General features: G+C 43.2%; 1 non-coding gene across 1 annotated transcript in view; it reads right to left on the bottom strand.

Moving 5' to 3' along the window:
* LOC100439161 (uncharacterized) overlaps nucleotides 1–20,347 on the bottom strand; it is a 96,217-nt gene that overhangs the window by 43,449 nt on the left and 32,421 nt on the right. Inside the window, exon 2 of the transcript XR_008514884.1 lies at nucleotides 6,704–6,783. This is a non-coding gene — a transcript (uncharacterized LOC100439161). The remainder of the gene's footprint in view (nucleotides 1–6,703; nucleotides 6,784–20,347) is intronic.

The following is a 20,347-nucleotide window of genomic DNA, read 5'->3' as shown; positions in this document are numbered from 1 at the left end:
CATTTGCAAGCCTCTCTCACCTACCTCTTTCTTTTTCTGCACCAGATTCATCGCTATACTGACCTCTCATTGACTAAAAGTTCACATCAAGGCTCAGGGACTGTAAACTCACGGCAGCTTGGAATAGGGAATACGGATGTTGAGATACACACTTCAGTTTCTGAACTCAGTAATGAAATCGCCCTCAGAGTTCTCATGCCAGCATTCAGCTAGCTGCAACTTTCTCCTGCTTGCCTTCTAAGGAGATTAAGAACGGGCATTTTATTTTGTTTCCGTTTTAGTTTATTTGAAGGTTTTATGATGTCTTGGTTGAGTGGCTCGTGGGACTTGCAAATAAACATGCTGCTTTTAAAAATGGCAAGTTGTTTTTATTTATTTCTTTTAGGTGCCCAGTGACCTCTGGGTATATTAGGCAGCTTTAAATTATAATTAAAATAATAACTGTGGTCCTAAAACAGTAATAGATGTTGAATGATATAAACACCAAATTAGGATGTTCAGAAAATCTGTATGAAAGAAGCCAGAGAAAGCATGGAATTAAAAAAATTATCTTTGTGGCAGTGTGACCAAAGGAAACTTATCTCAAACAGCAGCTTTGTTATAATGCTTTTGTTTTGTTTTGCCTTCCTATAAGGCTACTCAAAAATTTTTTTGTATTTGCTAGATTTGGGGTATTGGAGGGTGGGGGAATATCCAGTTCTTTAGTTGATCTTGCTATGACTTTGCCGACAGAAGGAAATAATGAAAACTGCTTGTCATCGGAGAAAATCCCTGTATTTTAATGATTTCTTGACAACTTCTGGAGTCCACGGGGACAATCAGTAGAAGCCGACATTGTATTTCGCTGGATGCCAAATCCTCAGAGTGCTTCTGAGTCCCTCTAAGACATACATCTGCATTCCTCCATCTGTCATCTTAGTTCATCTTCCTCTCCCAACTGTTCTTAAATTAAACGACTACATCTAATGGGAGATTTTCTCGTGAAAGCTTATGAGAATTTGTCTGAAGACAAATTAAAACATTGCAATGTAATCACCCAGCTCCACTCTCTGCTTGGCTGGCCCCAGTGCCTACTTTTACCCAAAGGAGTTAATCAATGTTTGGGCCCCGTATAGAGAAAGGCAACCAGGAAGGAAATCCATTCAAGAGGAGATGGAATCCACCCGCTGATGGTCAGAGGGTCAGGGGATGAAGACTGGATCTGCCCGCTGCAGAGACAGCTGTGAGATATGCCAGGGCTCCAAAGACCAGGGCAAGAAGAGTAGGAGGCAGGGAGTGAAAGAAAACAAACATCTGGTTCTAGAATATCAAGGCATGATGCTTAACCCCAGGGATATAAAAGTTCCCCTTACCCTCCACTCCCCATGGGTGAGTGGATGTCTTCCTGCAGTTGTTACAGGTCACTAGGGTTGATGGGACTCTTCAGCTTGGCTGGTCATTGCCCCCTACTTTTTTTTTTTTGAGATAGGGTCTCACTCTGTTGTCCAGGCTGGAATACAGTGGCATGATCATGGCTCACTGCAGCCTGGACTGCCCAGGCTCAAGCAATCCTCCCACCTCAGCCTCCCGAGTAGCTGGCACCACAGGTACACACCACTATGCCTGGCTTATTTTTGAAAACTCTTTTGTAGAGACAGAGTCTCACTGTGTTCCCCAGGCCGGTCACAAACTCCTAGGCTCACGCAATCCTCCTGCCTCAGCCTCCCAAAGGGCTGGGATTACTGGTGTGAGCCACTGCGCCCTGCCTGGTCATTGCCGTTTTATTCTCTCACTGCACCATGTGAATCCGTTTCAACATTTGGTTGAAGGGGACAGCATCTCCAGCAATTCCACCTTATAGAAATTTATCCTAATGAGACGAGACAGATTCACTAAGCACAAAGATGTCCATCATATCATTGTTTACAACATCACTGCTCATTAATAGGGAATTAGTTAAATAAACGATGGTATATCCAACACTGGAATGCAATGCAGTCATTGCAATGAAACTATGAAAAATCATCAAAAATTATTGAAAATCTATGACCCACTGACATGGTATATGGTTGCAGACAGTGATACCACCGGCATGAAATAAAACATATGTATATGTGTATGCATAGGAGACATCTGATAGGACGAAGTCCAGGTTAACTGTGTTTACTTCTGGGTGGTAGAATTTTTGGCGATTTTAATTTTTATGCTTTGATAAATTGCTTGCATTTCTCAAGATATTGTACATTATCTTTTAATCAGAAAAATAAAGCTTAAAGCTAGGTCTATATTTGAGAGAAAAAAAGAACAGCCTTGGTTAATGGTATGTGAGTCATTACGCTGTTCTCCTAAAGTCTCCAAACCCAAAAATTTCCCAAGGCATTGAATCCTGGGAAAGAGCTTCGGCTGGGTCATGATGGGAACACGGAGTTGGCTGCCCCCGTGATGCTCCAACTCTTTATTCCCAGGCTACGACAGTCTAATTTGATAACCATTTCCATTGAAACTTTATGCTCCCTACTAAACACTCAGAGTGCTTTCTTAGATCAGTGCTTTTAAGTTCATCCTCATATCATCTTTGTAAGGCAGAGGTAGGTAGAATATGAAGACAAGTTTCAGGACCTGAGACATCAGTGGCTATGGGACTTGAGGGAGACCATGGTACTGCTGACACTAGCGTACTGGTTCTCAATCTCTCAGCTCAGTTCTTCTTCCACAGACCCCTAGTGCTTCACTTTCAGAAGTAGGATGGAGCCCAGGCATGGTGGCTCACACCTGTAATTCCAGCGCTTTGGGAGGCCATGGTGGGAGAATCACTTGAGGCCACGAGTTTGAGACCAGCTTGGGCAACATAGTGAGACCTTATCTCTACAAATAATTTGAAAATTAGCTGGGCATGGTGGGCACATGCCTGTATTCCCAGCTACTTGGGAGGCTGAGGTGGGAAGGATTGCTTAAGTTTGAGGCTGCAGTGAGCTATGATCATGTCACTACACTTCATTCTGGGAGACAGAGTGAAACTCTGTCTCAAAAAAAGGTATAAAATAAAATAACCTTTTTAATAATTCAGGAAATGAAACTAAAACCATCCGTATCTTATGTAGGGATGTTCAAGAGTTGGATTATAATCTGGCTGTGATCAAAGTGCTCATTAAGAGGAATATTTTTGGACCTCTAATGGCTATCACTGGTCCTAATTCATCCTGATCTGCTGAGACAGTGCTCTCAGGGAAGTCTGGAGTTTGGGTTAAAGGTTTCAGTTCTACTATTAACAGTGGCAAACAAAGGCAAGGGTTAACCTCACTAGGTCTCAACCTTTTCATACCTAAAACAAATGGGGAGGCCGGGCGTGGTGGCTCACACTTGTAATCCCAGCACTTTGGGAGGCCGAGGTGGGTGGATCACTTGAGGTCAGGAGTTCAAGACCAGCCTGGCCAACATGGCATAACCCTGTCTCTACTAAAAATACAAAAATTAGCCAGACGTGGTGGCGAGTGCCTGTAGTCCCAGCTACTTGGGAGGCTGAGGCAGGAGAATCAATTGAATCCGGGAGGTGGAGGTTGCAGTGAGCTGAGATTGTGCCACTGCACTCCAGCCTGGGTGACACAGCAAGACTCTGTCCCAAAAGCAACACACAAAAAAACAAAAAAACATGAATGGGGAGAGAAACCTTGGCCTTACACTCCCCAAGGCATCATTTGGAGGATCAAGTGATGGAAGAGATAAGAAGCCCATCTCTTTGACTTCTCTCTAGACTTCTCAAGAGCAGCTGGTCACCCCACCCCATAGCATATTCTTGTAACATGCTGCCACTTACACTCTACATCTTGAGGTTTCTGCCTCCCCAGTCGGGCTGTGAAAGAACAAAGTCAAGAATGATTCTGATTCAATATAATACCACGCCTATGACCTAATACTGTAGTTTTCAATAGATGTTTGCTGACTGGGTGAATGGTTCAGAAATTCAAAGTACTCCACCAGTGAAATACCTTAGAGATTGTATCAGTGGAACTCATGGAACTGTCTTACTCTGAAATATACAATGTATTACCCATTCACATGGACACAGGAAGGGGCACATCACACTCTGGGGACTGTTGTGGGGTGGGGGGATGGGGGAGGGATAGCATTAGGAGATAAACCTAATGCTAAATGATGAGTTAATGGGTGCAGCACACCATTATGGCACACGTATACATTTGTAACTAACCTGCACATTGTGCACATATACCGTAAAACTTAAAGTGTAATAAAAAAAAAAAAAAGCTCACACACTTTCTGAGATTGTTAGAGTATTTGGAATGACAAAAGTAGTTGCTGACATTTGACTGATCACTTTGTGCCAAGCACTGTGCTAATCTCTTTAAATAATTTTTTTTTTTTTTTTTCAGAGACAGGGTTTCGCTCTGTCACCCAGGCTGGAGTGCAGTGGCTCGGTCATAGTTTACTGTAGCCTCGAACTCCTGGGCTCAAGGGATACTCCCATCTCAGCCTCTCGAGTAGCAGGGACTACAGTTGTGCTCTACTGTGTAGGGCTAATTTCTAAATTTTTTGTTGAGACAGGGTCTTGCTGTGTTACCCAGGCTGGTCTCAAACTCCTGGGCTCAAGCGATCCTCCTGCCTCTGCCTCCCAAAGCATTGGGATTACAGGCATAAGGCATCACATCATGCTCAGCTAAATAAATTTTCTCATTTAATCCTACCACCCTCCCTTTGAGGTAGGTAGCATTATCATTCCAGTTTTTCAGATTCTGACTCTGAGGCTTGGGAGGTAGTCTGCCCATGCAGAGAAAGAATAGGTCTGGAAGCCACTGCCCAGCCTGTAATCTTGATCTCTTTCCTGACTGTGTGTCTGGAGCAGATTTGCAACAAAGAGCAGGGTGGTTTAGGACCTGTTTATTTTCATTCTAACTCAGGGTTGATACTGAGTTGGCTTCTTGCAGATGCTCTTTCAACCAGCCCCTGTTGAGCAGGTAAAACTGAACAAGGCTGCGATGAAGGCTCAGATGGGCTGCACGTCATCACCCTGCCTTCTGACAATATCATTCACCTCCAGAGCATTAGCTCAAACATGGTCCTTCCCTTTGTTTCTTAAATGTTCCCATTTTCTTTTACTTCCCTCTCTGTTTCCTCTTAACCAGCTGAGTGACAGAAACTCAATGCTGACCATTTCATTAGCCGATGACCTTGTCCCTCTGGCCTTTTGCCCTGCCTGCTCTCCTGGGCAGGTTGCCTTACGTCATAAGTCCTTGTTAAAGGCCAGGACCTCTGAGCCATCAGCACTGGGCATGTTGTTTTAATATATATCTAGAGAAATCAGGGCTGTCGGATCACATTAGGTCCTATTTACGGACTGCACGCCAATACCCGCCGTAGAGAAGAACTGTTACCTTTGAAATACAATCATGGCTAGTTACCAGTGAGTACAGAGGGGGGATTATATTCCATCAGTGAGTCCCTTGTAATCTGTTTCTCCCCCCGTCGGCAGGGCTACCCTTCTTCCTGTACGGAGAAAATCCTTATAAACAGTAGTCACATAAAGGAGTGAGGCTAAGAGATACATTGTGTTTTTAAAACCAGATGCGTTAATGAGTGCATGAGGGGTAGTGTGGAATGTGATAAGTCAATACCGCAGGCGCTGGTGTAAATTGGCACAATGCTCTGGCTAGATGTTGATATGGTAATAAAATGATAAAGTTAACAGCTACTATTCATTGAATGATTATAGGCACAAGACTAAGCATTTTATATGCACTACCCTGTTTGAGAGTCATAATATCCTTATAGGTCAGATACTACTATGTCCATTTCATGGATGGAGAAACTGACGTCCAGAAAGGCCCAGTGATTGGTCCATATTCACAAGGCAATTAGTGATGGGGATGGAACTGACTCCAAAGCTGCTCCTAATCCCCAGGCTTCCATGATTCTGCCAGGATACAATTTGGTCTCTTCTTTGGGGTGGAGTTTTAGGTGGTGTTTAAGGAGAACCATATTGTCATTTCCCTTCTAGGGAGGGGCCTCAAATATCTCACTTGACCCAACAGATTTTTTTTTTTTTTTTTTAAACTGAGTCTGGGAATAAGCCAACCTTGTTTCCCCTCTTTCTTCTCCAGGATTCGTTTAAGCTCACTCTCACATCTCATGGGAGTCTGGTTGGAAGGATCCCTTGACGGAGGTTAGAAATAGCTCTCATAGCCTATTTTAAAGGAAAGCATGACGTTAGAAAATGAGGCAGGAATGGACCCCTAGAAGAGATGAGAACTCACCAGGCTGGAGAATAGGGCCAGCTTTTAACGAAGGCTTCACCAAGAAATGCTCAGAGAGGAGAAGTGGGAAGATTGACAAAGATAACATTGGCAGACACATAGTAGGGTGGGTGAAATTGCTTTTTTCTTCTTCCTTCACCCGGACAGCATATTTCTGTCACATTCATTGTGTTTTGCCCACAGAAAGCTCAGCCAGGAAAGGTAAATGCTGTTGTCTTGCAGCAAACCCACTTTTCTAACTAGAGAAATACGGCCCGAAAAATGCACACAGAAATGCCTGCTTGTCTCTTTCTTGAAACCCCAGGCACACTGCAGAGGTGTCTGCTAACACTGTGATTTCCTTTGAACTGTTTGGTTTTGTTTGGTGTCCTTGTCTGGCTGGTTAGTCTTTTTTGACTGCGTTAACTCACCTGGTATAACATTTTCTTTCATTGAGAAACAAGAAAGCTGGAACTCACCTCTCTAATTCCGGCAAAGCTGGATACCATCCAATAGCGCTAGGCTAGACTTCTGGGGGTTGTAACTTATATCTTCCGAGCTGAAGAAGAAAAGAAAGGACAAAAACACGGTTGGGGAGATGTTTGGCAAACCTTCGCAGGCCGAGTGGCTAACGAATGATTCTCCCATTGCTTTTCACTTATTTTTCTTAAATAAGATTTGTTTCTAGGGTGAGGGTTTATTCAAGTCACCCCCTCGTCGGCCAGTATCAAGGCAAATGACACAGTTACCCGTATTCACTTATGTTGCCTAGGCTGTAGAAAAGCACATTCTTGAATGGGGAAAGGTATTTTTAAAAATGAAACTCAGGGCAGCGAACCTCAAGACAGCGTCTGATATTAATTAAAAATCATAAAACACTCTAAGTTGAACTAAAGAAATACTGGTAGCGGGACCAGGACAAGGATGAGGGAAATTGAAAGTGAAATGCTGTACTCATTGAATGTGACTGTTAGCCCTCGAGTTTCTCCTGGCCACCGCATTTCTGCCCTTCCATCCCAGGGAAAGGATTCAAATGGTGTTAACTACCGAACATTTGCCTCGTTTTCCATTCCTCTTTCCCTGGGTAGCTGCGGTGAGTTGGCTGCCGAGATGTAGCCTTGAACCTATCCATCAAGTCTAAGGAAGAGAGAGTTAGAAAGGCAAACATTATCTGGAATCAATATCTTTACAAATCCAAAGGAAACCCCAGCTCCCGAAGGGTTAAGCCAGGGAAGGAAAAGCCATCAGGCTGTTTAGTGAGCTAATGTTTTTATTGATGGGGGAAGCCTTTAAGTCCCTAACAGGAAAAGTGGGGAAAGTGGCAGATTGTTTGGCTGGGGAGAAAGGAGACAGGAAGGAACATTATACACCATGCTGTGTCCTACTCCACGTATTCAGACCCCTGAAATCCATCGAATGCAGAAGACATTCCCTAACCTTGAATAATATTCAACCCAAGGTGTTTTCCTCTCTCCTACCCGCCCCTCCCCGCAAAGTGGAATCCACATCTTCCCCTAACAACTCGGCTATAATGCACATCTCTTGGCTAATGCCTGCACTGAAGAGCACATCTTAATTTAACAACTGTGTTATAAAGCACATCTCAAGCTAACATTCCTGGGGTAATCCATATTTCAACGTAACTACCCTGGCATAACACTTCAACCTAATTCCCCCACTGTAAAGTACATTGCAATCTAACACCCTCATATAATGTACATTTCAGTCCATTATTTTGTATTTTGTAAGCCATATTTTGATACGTCTTTTCCATTAAGGAGTAGAACTGTCTGGTGACAATGGCTATCCCTGTGCTGAAAGCCCCCATGGTTCGTACATCGTCCTGTGGCGACAGGCTGCTGACAGACACGCTTCTGAACTTTCACCTTTGCCATCTTAGGTTCAACTTGGGCTTGTTTCTGTACTTCAAGCTCAAGCCTCCTGTTGGGGGAGCAGGGGTGACCAGAGAGCCCCGCTCGGTCCTGGCCAGCCTTCTCTCGAGCTAACCAGCAGGGCGGGCCACCTCACATGATCAAAGTCAGGGGTCAGGGTGTAGCCAATGTCAGGGTCCAATGCCAGGGGCCAATGTCAGGGTCAGAGGTCAGGGTGTAGCTGCTGGCTAATAGAGTGTCAGCTAACACTGTTGTCAAATTGCTGGGCTAAAAGACAATGGCGGCCTCCCGCGGAGGACCTTACCCCGGGGGGAGGGGGCGATTGGCTTTATTGGAAACCTGCCAGTCTCAGAGGTGATGGAAGTGGCTGATCACAGCTAAAGACTGTTTGTTTGATTGTTGATGGAGAGCCAGTTCTGTGGTTGGTCCCTAACTGAAAGGCCTGCAGAGCCGCTTATTGATGACTGAGTTTTCCACTTATGATGGATTTCTCTTCTGTTTCACATGCAGCTGGATTTCCTTTCAGTCATGGAGGTGGATTGCAGTGACGCAAGGCCACAGACTTTTCTGGAACTGAGAGCTATGAGAGGCGATACTGTCACTGACTTCTGGGATGGCACCAACCTCGTATTGTCAGTTGAATGGGGCTGATTGGTTCTTAAAATGAAACCAATCCAGAATGAATTGAAAAATAGATATAAGAGGTCCTGCAAGTCCGAGACAGTTCGGTGAACATAAAAAGAAGGCAATCAATGTGTTCTGGAAGAGATTTAGTATTCTAACTATCAATAGCCCAGCCTCAAATTTTCCGCCTATCTCAGGCAGGTGGAAGAAATTAGATTTCTTTATCTACTGGTGGCCTATAACCAGGCTAGCAGTGCCATTAAATATTTGATGAAAACGAGGTTACAAAACTAGAAGAATTCCAAAATTTCCCAAGATAGTATGAATTTAAGAGAGACAAAAACAGGAGGAGGAAAACAAAGTATAGAGATAAAAAATGATCTGAGCCGGGCGTGGTGACTTACGCCTGGAATCCCAGCACTTTGGGAGGCTGAGATGGGCGGATCACAAGGTCAAGAGATAGAGATCATCCTGGCCAACATAGTGAAAACCCGTCTCTACTAAAAATACAAAAATTAACTGGCGTGGTGGCACACACTTTTAGCCACAGCTACTTGGGAGGCTGAGGCAGGAAAATCGCTTCAACCCGGGAGGCGGAGGTTGCAGTGAGCCGAGATCGAGCCACTGCACTCCAGCCTGGTGACACAGCGAGACTCCATCTCAAAAGAAAAAAAAAAAAAGATCTTCTGAAAGGCATATGGACCATGGAGGATCAGCTAATACAAACCCCCAACGCAGCCTCTGCTAAGAAAGACAATAAACAACTAGAAAGCATGAATGGGAGAACGGCTTGTTGAAATTGCGAGGTTATTCTCCTCTTGAGTTATGCTTTGAGAAAACCATATGAACATGGCAGTATTAGTTTTTAAAACTCTTTTCTTCATTTCTTTTTATTTTTTAATTAATTATTATTATTTTTTCTGAGACCGTGTTTTGCTCTGTTGCCAGGCTGGAGTGCAGTGCCACAATCCTGCAAACTTGACCTCCTAGGCTCAAGCAATCCTCTCATCTCAGCCTCCCAAATAGCTGGGACTACAGGCGCCGCCACCAAGCCCAGCTAATGTTTTTGTATTTTTTGTAGATATGGGATTTTGCCATGTTGCCCAGGCTGGTCTCAAACTCCTGGGCTCAAGCCATCCACCTGCCTTGGCCTTCCAAAAGTGCTAGAATTACAGATGTGAGCCACCGTGCCTGGCTGGTAGTACTAGTTCTTAAGCCTCTTATTAATAGAAGTAGTAAAACATCCTAGGGAGCAAAGTGAGGTTGGGAAGTGAACTGGAATTGTTTTTCTTGGAAAAGAACAGGTTAAAGGTGACATCAATGACCTTCCACTATATTCCATGATAGGATAAGCCATGTTGCTTTGGCCATGCCAGTATGGTATGATGGCATATGGGGAGACATTGGCATGACTCAACGTACTACTTCTACCTCTTTAAGCCCATTTTCTTCATTGTTAAAGGGGATCATGCCATCCATCCAACACAGGTACAACGGGGATGAATTTGGATGTAGAATAGTTAGACTGTTAGACAAATTCAACTTTCAAAACATAGCAGTTTCCTTTTGCCTTAAACCATAGCCTGAAGCCTGAGCAACATAGCCAGACCGCGTTTCTACTGAAAAATGAAAATAAAAATAAAAAAATTAGCCAGGCATGATGGCATGTGCCTGTAGTGCCAGCTATTCAGGAGGCTGAGGTGGGCAAACCACTTAAGCCCCCAGGAGTTCCAGGCTGCAGTGAGCTGTGATCATGCCACTGCACTCCAGCCTCGGTGACACAGCGAGATCCTCTCCCAAAAACAAAAATAAAAAAACCCATAGCCCGGGCTTTTCCGTGATGGACATTGTTAAATATGAGGTGCTGGATGATATATCTTCTCTTTGTGAGCAAGAAAGTCTGGTATCTATTTAGAAAGTTTAGGCAAACTCCATTTGACCACAGGGAACTGACTTAGCCCACAGCTTAGCAAGCTATGGCTGGCAGGCTAAATTTTGCCCATGGCCTACTATTGTAAATAAAGTTTTATTGGAACGCAGCCACACTCATTCATTTATGTATTGTCTATGATTCTTTTTGCACCACGACAGCAGAGTTGACTTGTTATGACAGAGATAGCGTGGCTTGTGAAGCCTAACATATTTACCATTTGGCCCTTTATAGAAAATGTTTGCCAGCCCTGACCTACAACAATGGAACACTCTTTCCTTTGTTTAAAAGTAAAATCTTATGTGGAAATTCAATATGCAAAGCAGGTTCAAGAAACAAATATTTCCCTAGGAAGCTGAACTCTTCCTTGTTTGGCAGAAATAATCTATCATTGGTAGAAATTCTACAGCAACTTCTATGGTTCCATGGAGCAGTTTGAAAACTATGAACTAGATAATCTCTGGATACTTCTTTAAGGTCCTAGAAACTCAGTAATTTCTTCAGAGATTAGAGAACGGCAGCAAATGCCCCTTCGTCTGGCAAATGCTGGGCTTTTTTTTTTCTACTATTATCTGTGTGATGTTGGGCGGGTTACTTAACTTCTCTGTGCTTCCATTTCCTCATTTTAAAAATAAAGAAAGTTGGATTGGGCATGGTGGCGCACGTCTATAATCTCAGCACTTCGGGAGGCTGAGGCAGGCAGATCGCCTGAGGTCAGGAGTTCGAGACCAGCCTGACCAATATGGAGAAACCCTGTTTCTAATAAAAATACACAAATTAGTCAGGTGTGGTGTCATGAGCCTGTAGTCCCAGCTACTCAGGAGGCTGAGGCAGTAGAACCATTTGAACCTGGGAGATGGAGGCTGCACTGAGCCTAGATGGTGCCACTGCACTCCAACCTGGGTGACAGAGCAAGACTCCATCTCAAAAAAAACAAGAGGATAATTGTATTTGCTTCACAATTTGTTGTAAGAATTAAATGAGATTATATATATATTTTGTATATATATTAAGTGCTATATATATAAATAGAGCACTTAAAATAGGGCCTGGCTCATAGCGCTCAGTAAATGTCAGTAATTATTGTTGATATTTTATATAATTACATTAATATTATAGACTATTATCAACAGATATTATACTTTATTAATAAATGCCAATATATTTTACTTTATATTATATTATATTTTATCCCATTAATTATATTCATATTGTCATTACTATATTTTATATTATATTATAATATTATTTTATATTGACATTATATACTATTATCAGCAGATATTATACTTTATTAATATTAATGTCATTAATATAATATTTTGTTATATTAATATAAATTATTGTTATTAACATGTGGGGCCTTCATTCATGCTGTAGAGATCACTTGCATATTGTTCTAAATATCCCTAATGACATTTCTGCTTATTAGTTAATTAATTCAGTTGGCCACTCACTCCACACATCTGTTGTGTGCCAAAGTAATCAGGAAATGAACCAAAGTCCATGCACTACCAGCTGCACATCTAGCCCTCTCTTGCTCAGTCATTTTTGGCACATTGGGTTGGTGTTTATTGCTCTACATCTTCTGCGGCGTTTCAGAGTGACACCACTGCTCAAAACAACCTCCTACTACTCCGTCTCCGACTGCTCCACAATTAATTTTTCAACTAGCAGTTTGGTTTCAATGCTTACAAAGTAATTAGACCTTAAAGGCTCTTTACCTGGATTTTATCCTGTCAGCGAATGTGAAAGAAACAATAATTATTATTTAATATTTATTGTCTTCATTGTGCTACGTAGACTCACAGATGTAACCTGCCTTATTGTTGAAGATGACAGCAGAGTGCAGGCAGGTGTGTCTGGGGAAGTAGTCAGACCGCTTTGGAGGCCCAAGTTCTCAGATGCTTCCATCTGACACCTGCGCTGTCAAAGGGCACATTTTGGGTTGAGTGGTTCCTAATTTGTTATCCCTAAGTTTGCATTTTCTGTAGTTTGATTCCGGAATGGTCGTTTCCAAAGACGACATTCAATGATTTCTTGTACCAAGCAGACGGAGCTTTTGGGGGAGTTACATTTTCCACCACTGTCAACAGAAGAGCAGAACAGACACAACCGCAGATGCTGCTGGATGGAGGCTCCAGGCCCCTTTGGATTCACTCTTCCCCCACCACAGACTGGTTCAGGTTGTCCAGACCAAGGTACATAGGGGCTGGCCAGAGTGGTAGGCGGACAATGTCATCTACTGGCTGCTAAGAATGTTCTCCCTGTACTTTGGGGCTGGTGTGGCTCAGTAGTCAAATGTGTGAGCTTCTTTGAAGTAAGATGGCCCTGGGTTCAAGTACTGCTCCTGCCCCTTCCCAGCAGATGACCTTTGTCAAGTTACTTCTCATTGTCAGCCGCAGTGTGTCCTCATCAATAAATGAAAGTAACAATAACTACCTCATACATTGTTTTGCACATCAAATAAAATAAATACACAGCAAGTGGCAGCTGTTGTAATTATATTATTATAATAAAAAAGAAATAGAACCCATAGTTTCTGTTTTGGAGTGGCTTAGAGGATAACAGGATATAAACATAAAAGCATGAAATCACCTTGAAAAACATTTACGCGTCTTCATCTATATAATGTAAACTAAAAGACTAGTTAAAAGCCGGGGTATCAGAGTGACTGGTGGACATAATTTGCTCTCATGATTTGGTGTAAATAAATTGCAAACTCCCGGATGACAGAGGCTGTATACATCTTTGTCTCTCCAGCACTTTCTAGCAAAGAACTTTGTACATTTTAACCCTTAACATGTGCCTGTTGAACTAAGTTGAACTGGATTTCTTTGTAAATTCAGTAGAATTCTACCAAAAATAATCACTGGCACAACTCAAGTGTGCGCACAGATAAGAGACATGAATACAGTGTTGAAACCGACATCACTCAAACAAAAACAAAACAGGAAGTCTTACACAGAATGGGCAATATTATTTGGCAATAAAAAGGAATAAAGGAATGCTACCATGTAGAAGAACCTTGAAAACATGCTAAATGAAAGAAGCCAGTCACAAAAAACCACACATTGAATGATTCTATTTATATCAAATGTCCACAACACAAAAATTCATAGAGACAGAAAATAGATGAGTGATTGCTAAGGGCGACCAAACCCCCGACTTTTTTGCATATCTGTATTGTATATAATTTCTACAATGAATTTACATTACTTTGGAAAGAGGTAAATGTTATTAAAACAAAACGTACAACACAAACAAAAAGTGGTGAGGGACATGGAGGGAAGGGGAGACTTGGTTACCGAGGTCAGGCATCTCAGAGGGGAAAGGAAGGTGTGTGGGGGTTGGAGAAGGCTTCCTGGTTGGGAAAGGAATGTTGCATGTAGAGAACAGCATTCCGTAGCAGGGATGAAAGAGGGAACCAGTCAGAGGCAGGTTGGAGGAAGGCCTTGAGGAACTGTAAGAAGGATGTGGGTCTGATATCAGGATACAGAGGCTGCCTCCTGCTGGGTGGGAAAGAATGTCGTGATTGATTGGTGATATCTGCCCAGGCATAGGAATGGGCAGTGATGAATCCATGCCACACACTTTCTACTCCTCCTGGAGCCTTCATTCTGCAGGTGCCCAAGAAATAAAAACACATTTAGGTCTGTCCTACGTGTTGAGGTCTGACGAAGTAGAGTTGGAGATCTAATCTGAATTCCTCTAAATTCCCATGAAAATATTCCAATCTCCATGGGTTCCTTGAGTCAAATTCAGGAATAATTCACGTGATAACACTGGCCTTACCAGGGGGCCTACCCAAAGAAAAGTGAACTTTCTATTTCCAGCATTATATAAGTTAAAAGAAAAATGCAAAAAAAAAAAAAAAGAGAGAGAGAAAGAAAGAAAAAAGACCCCCCCACCCCACCCCACCCACGCAGAAAAAAACAGAAAAGGAGAGGGGCGGAGAAGAGAGCTGGGAAGGGGGTTTGGAACCTCCAGGCCCTATTAGTTACTGAGAAGCCACTCTGTGGAGGAGACACGCAAGCTTCCATCCCTGAGACACTTCCCTCACTCCAACAAGATATTTTTAGTATATCCCAGGCACCAAATAACTGCTCATATGTCCCCAATGATGATGAATTCATTCAAACAACAAGTCAAGACCCTGGATATCACTCAACTCCAGTCAGTCATAACAGCTGACAAATAAAAAATATAATATACAGCCTGTTAGTTCTGCTTTTCCTCATCTTCAATATGCAGATTCAAGAATCTCATTCTATTCCCAGCTGTCAGAGATGGTGACAGTTGTGGAGAGTTTTCTAGCTTTATCAAGGAAGATTATTTTTTAACCCAAATTATTTTCCATTGTCAATGTTTAAATCCATATTAAGTCCAGATTAATGCAGGAAGTAGCTTCAAAGGATATTGACTGGGGGAGAAATAATAATAAATGAAATTATTAAGGACAGGGCCCATTTCAAGGAACATTTTCAGAGTAGAAAAGAAAGTTGTTTGGATTTAAATGATAACTAAAGAAAATATGTTTCTTAGGGATTGCTGGCTCTTTTCACAAACACCCAAACTTTGTATACAAACTAGGGGCCTGTAGCATTTTTCTTTCTTTTTTTCTCACGTGATTGGAATTAATAATGCAGATAAACCCTAAATAAATCAGGATTAGTGTTAACCACATCTTAAGGTTTAGGATGCTATAGGAAAATGAAAAGAGAGAGAGAGAAAAAAAATGGGTTGCTTAAGAAAAAAAAAAAAAGCCCTGGCCTGGCCTACCGGGGTGAGGAGGGGAAGGAAGGGGGCTGGGGGGAAGGGAGGGGAGTAATCGCGAGAAGAGAGGGCCAGCTGAGCCGGGTAATCAAAGCCCTTCTAATCGCTGCAGCTCTGGAGATGTGTTCAAAGGCTCTTTCCTGACCACAGGCTGAGCAGGGTCACAAGTGAAATGCAGTTGCTGGGAAGCGGGAGGGGCGTCTGGAATTTTTGGATGGTTTTGCTATCAGGCTTTGTTAGGAGGAGGTCAGCTGGGTTGTCAGATTTTAGCATCTCCTCAGGAAGCAGGTTCAACTCTCTGGTTAGGGAGAGACTCTCTCCCACCCCTCCAGCCCCACCACCCCAAACCACTTGCCAAACCAGTGAAGGAAGGGAACATGGAAGCCTGGATGTTCATTCCCACCTGGAAAGTTTCTCTCAGAGCTCTCAACTTTGGGTGTAAGAATCATCTTCAATAAATAATTGCACCTTGGGATGAATTTTGTAATTTAAGTTTATTTTATGTTTTTAGAGACAAGGTGTCTCCCTATGTTGCCTAGGCTGATCTCAAACTCCGGCTCAAAGACTCAAAGAAGCCTCCTGCCTCCGTCTCCCAAAGTGCTGGGATTACAGCCACACCTAGCCTCGGGGTGAATTTTAATGAAGCCCTTTAGATTCCTTGATAGTTTTCTGCACTGGAGTCATTGAAAATGGCCTCAACACATTAACTCCAGGTTCTGCCCCTTCCTTCCCTTGTGTGAGTCCTAAAGTCCGCAGGTGAGGAAGACTGGGTCCTTTCCCTCTGGTCACCATTATGGGCTTTAATTTTCAGTAAATAAATATCTCTTAAGTTTAAGGGAAGAAACAAGCACTCTTTTTTTATTTCATTTTATTTTTTGAGATGGGGTCTAGTCCTGTCACTAGGCTGGAGTGCAGTGGCGTGATCTCGGTTCACTGCAACCTCCACCTCCCGGGTTCAAGCAGTTCTCCTGCCTCAGCTTCCTGAGTAGCTGGGACTAAAGGCACGCACCACTACACCCAGCTAATTTTTGTATTTTTAGTAGAGTCGGGGTTTCACCATGTTGGCCAGGATGAAATTATTAAGGCCAGGCCTTAATAATTTAATTATTAATAATTAAGGACAAAGATGGTCTCCATCTCTTGACCTCATGATCCGCCCGCCTCAGCCTCCCAAAGTGCTGGGTTTACAGGTGTGAGCCACGGCGCCTGGCCTCAAAACAAGGATTCTTAACCCCAAATCACATGTCTACAGAGATTCTGGCTGTCAACGCGACGCTGGAGTGAAGGCGACCATTGTGAGAATGTGCAATCTTTGGTCGGCATCTCGGTCCAGATGGACTCAGTGATTGTCTTGCTTTCTCACTTCCCTTGGGTATTGCAGAACCGCAGCCCCCAGGATTTGGCATCCACGTGACATGGCTCCTTGCTGAGGCCTGCTTCCGATGGCCTTTCTTGGGTCAATGCACAGATCTCAGTGTTGTCTCAGTCTTTAAGCAACCAGGCTGGTCTGAAGTTTTTCAGAAGTTTTGGAGTTTGGAGAGATCATGTCTCCCATCTGTTTCCTGTTCCGTTTTTCTGTACTTCCTCTTCTTTCTCCTGCACCAGTGACTGGGCACAGGCGGCCACTGGACAGTCACTCCCTGTCTGCAATAACCAGAGTCTCTACTGACGATTCCATTATCCTTGCAGGTCTGTCACTCAGTCTCCCCCAAGACACACTAAAATGGAAAGAAATGAATGACTTTGGGGTGGGCGGCTTTTCTTGCAGCCCAGGATGAAGCTCTTTCACAATCCCCAGGGCATTTGTGGTGACTCTGCAGTAGGTTTAAGTCCAGAGAATGCAACATACATTTTAGGGACTCTTGATAGTTACTATGGTAATTTGAGGCTTTGAAAAATAGAAATATGTTCTGGGGAAAAAGTGGACATTACATCAGATGCAAAATGCTCAACCTTCAAGAGCTTCATGCTACTAAAGATGGGTGAAGAAAGGAGGAGATGTTTGTAGTGAAGGCCATTAAAAAAATCAAAAGCAAAGATTGTGAAAATAAACAAGCATAAATTGGATTCCAGCATAAAGATAAAGAAAGATATTTTCGGGATTACAGGCGGCGGCTCATGTCTGTAATCCTAGCACTTTGGGAGGCCGAGATGGGAGGATCACTTAAGCTCAGGAGTTCGAGACCAGCCTGGCCAACAAGGCGAAACCCCATCTCTACTAAAAATACAAAAATTAGCTAGGCATGGTGGCTGCACTTGTAGTGCCAGCTACTTGGAGGTTGAGGCACAAGAATCGCTTGAATGTGGGAGGCAGAGGTTGCAAGTGAGCTAAGATTGCGCCATTACACTTCAGCCTGGGCAACAGAGTGAGACTCTGTCTCAAAAAAACAAAAAAAAAAAAAAGGAAAAAATAAAAAGATTTTTTTTTCAGTTGGCATTATACTCTGAATAGTTTCACTTGATATACCAAACCAAAACAGCACATGCTTAAAGGTAAATAATTCTTAGGGCTTTAGGCTTCAGTAGTCAATATAAAGGATGTTGGTCCTACATGAAGCTAGGAGCATCTCCCAGACAGCAAGGATCTTGTTGCCCAAGAGGAAACAGAGTAGAAATTCAGCCCTTGCCCCAATCCCTCAGCTTTCCATGGAAGCAGAATAGCCAATGGTGACAAAACGCAGCACATTTTAAACAAGTGCTAGTGATATAATGACACAATGATATAATAATATATATGAAGGCTGGACACAGTGGCTCATGCCTATAATCCCAGCACTTTGGGAGGCTGTGGTGGGTGGATCACCTGAGGTCAGGAGTTCCAGACCAGCCTGGCCAATGTGGTGAAACACCATGTCTACTAAAAATTAAAAAATTAGCCGGGCATGGTGGCATGTGCCTGTAACCCCAGCTACTCGGGAGGCTGAGGCAGGAGAATCGCTTGAACCCAGGAGGCGGAGGTCACAGTGAGCTGAGATCGCGCCATTGCACTCCAGCCTGGGCGACAAGAGAGAAACTCTGCCTCAAAAAAACAAAAAACAAAAAACAAAGTACATGTATATATGTATATACATATGACACATATGTCATTATATATAGTACATATGCATATCATACACATGTACATATATGTTATATATATAAGACTATATATAAAGTGGCCAGGTGCGGTAGCTCACGCCTGTAATCCCAGCACTTTGGGAGGCCGAGATGGGCGGATCACAAGGTCAGGAGATCGAGATCATCCTGGCTAACACGGTGAAACCCCATCTCTAATAAAAATACAAAAAATTAGCCGAGTGCGGTGGCGGGCGCCTGTAGTCCCAGCTACTCGGGAGGCTGAGGCAGGAGAATGGTGTGAACCCAGGAGGCAGACCTTGCAGTGAGCCGAGAGTGCACCACTGCATTCCAGCTTGGGCAACAGAGTGAGACTCCATCTCAAAAAAAAAAAAAAAAGACTATATATAAAATGTTCTTTTCCAGTAACACAAAAGTCAGGGTTATTATAAGAACTAGCTGATAGGTGGGTGAGTAGTTCCCATTTAAAAAAATGATTTGAGGTACTAAAAGAAAACTGTGGTTTTTAAAAAAGATGATCATTACAGACAATGGGGTAGATTGCAAAGCAGACTGAAATGGATCTTCAGAGAACTGTTACCATGGATCTGTCATTATTTCAAGAAGACACCTCCCAAACAGGTAGGGCTCTCTTAAACTAAGCCGTCGCTCCTGGTCTTGCTTTTTATAAGACATGTTTCTTTTAAATTAATTTAATTTAATTTTTAGACAGGGTCTCACTCTGTCACACAAGCTGGAGTGCAGTGGGGTGATCCTGGCTCACTGCAGCCTCGACCTCCTGGGTTCAAGTGATCCTCCCACCTCAGTCTCCCAAGTAGCTGGGACTATAGGCACACATCACCATGTCTGGCTAATTTTTTTTTTGAAGAGTCTAGCTCTGTCACCAGGCTGGAGCGCAATGGTGCGATCTCTGCTCACTGCAAACTTCTCCTCCTGGGTTCAAGTGATTCTCCTGCCTTAGCCTCCCGAGTAGCTGGGATTACAGGCACGTGCCGCCACGCCCAGCTAATTTATATATTTTTAGCAGAGATGGGGTTTCACTATGTTGGCCAGGATGGTCTCTATCTCCTGACCTCGTGATCTGCCCACCTCGGCCTCCCAAAGTGCTTGGATTTCAGGTGTGAGCCACCGTGCCCGGCCTCCTGGCTTATTTTTTAATTTTTTTGTAGAGACGAGTTATCACTATATTGCCCAGGATATAAGCCACGTTTCTAAAGTGCACTCAGATGTGCCTGACTCTGAAGTCTAGCCGCCCACAGGAGGGAGGACAAGTCATGAATGTAGTCATTTGAAGGCTCCAAAGGGCTGTCTCCTTTAGTTCCCTTTCCTTACCCAGCAGATGGTACAGAGTAGCTCCAGGTATGTTTGGGTAGATGGTGCCTCTTAAGTCCTGGGTTTTCTGCGACAGTTGTTCGCTCAGATACCCTCTGCCATACTTAAACCTTGCATCAGCTCAGCTATCAGACACGGACTTGTGTTGTGGAAACAATGGTCTCTGTGGTCCAATCAGACATCAGGGCTTGCCACAGGTTAACTTCATTCTTGGCTATGATCAATGTGGTGAAATTGTCCTGGGTGATTTAGGAATGTTTGGTTAAAAAAAAAAAATAGCCAGTCCACGATAGACATTTTATCCAAAAGATATAATAATTATGCCATTTTTCTGCTCCTCCTTAAAAAAGGGGGTCGAGTCACTATCCCTTAGCAGTTCATTGTTTCCAATTTGGCTTAATTGAAACTGAGAAAGTTCTTAAAGTTTGAACAGCGGTAATTAAATCTGAATTGGATGGGATATTTGTAATTTTGAATGCTTAAATTTTGAGAGG

This window comes from Pongo abelii, chromosome 18 (assembly GCF_028885655.2).
Source record: "Pongo abelii isolate AG06213 chromosome 18, NHGRI_mPonAbe1-v2.0_pri, whole genome shotgun sequence".
NCBI lineage: Eukaryota > Metazoa > Chordata > Mammalia > Primates > Hominidae > Pongo > Pongo abelii.
This window is presented reverse-complemented; position numbering and strand designations above follow the sequence as displayed.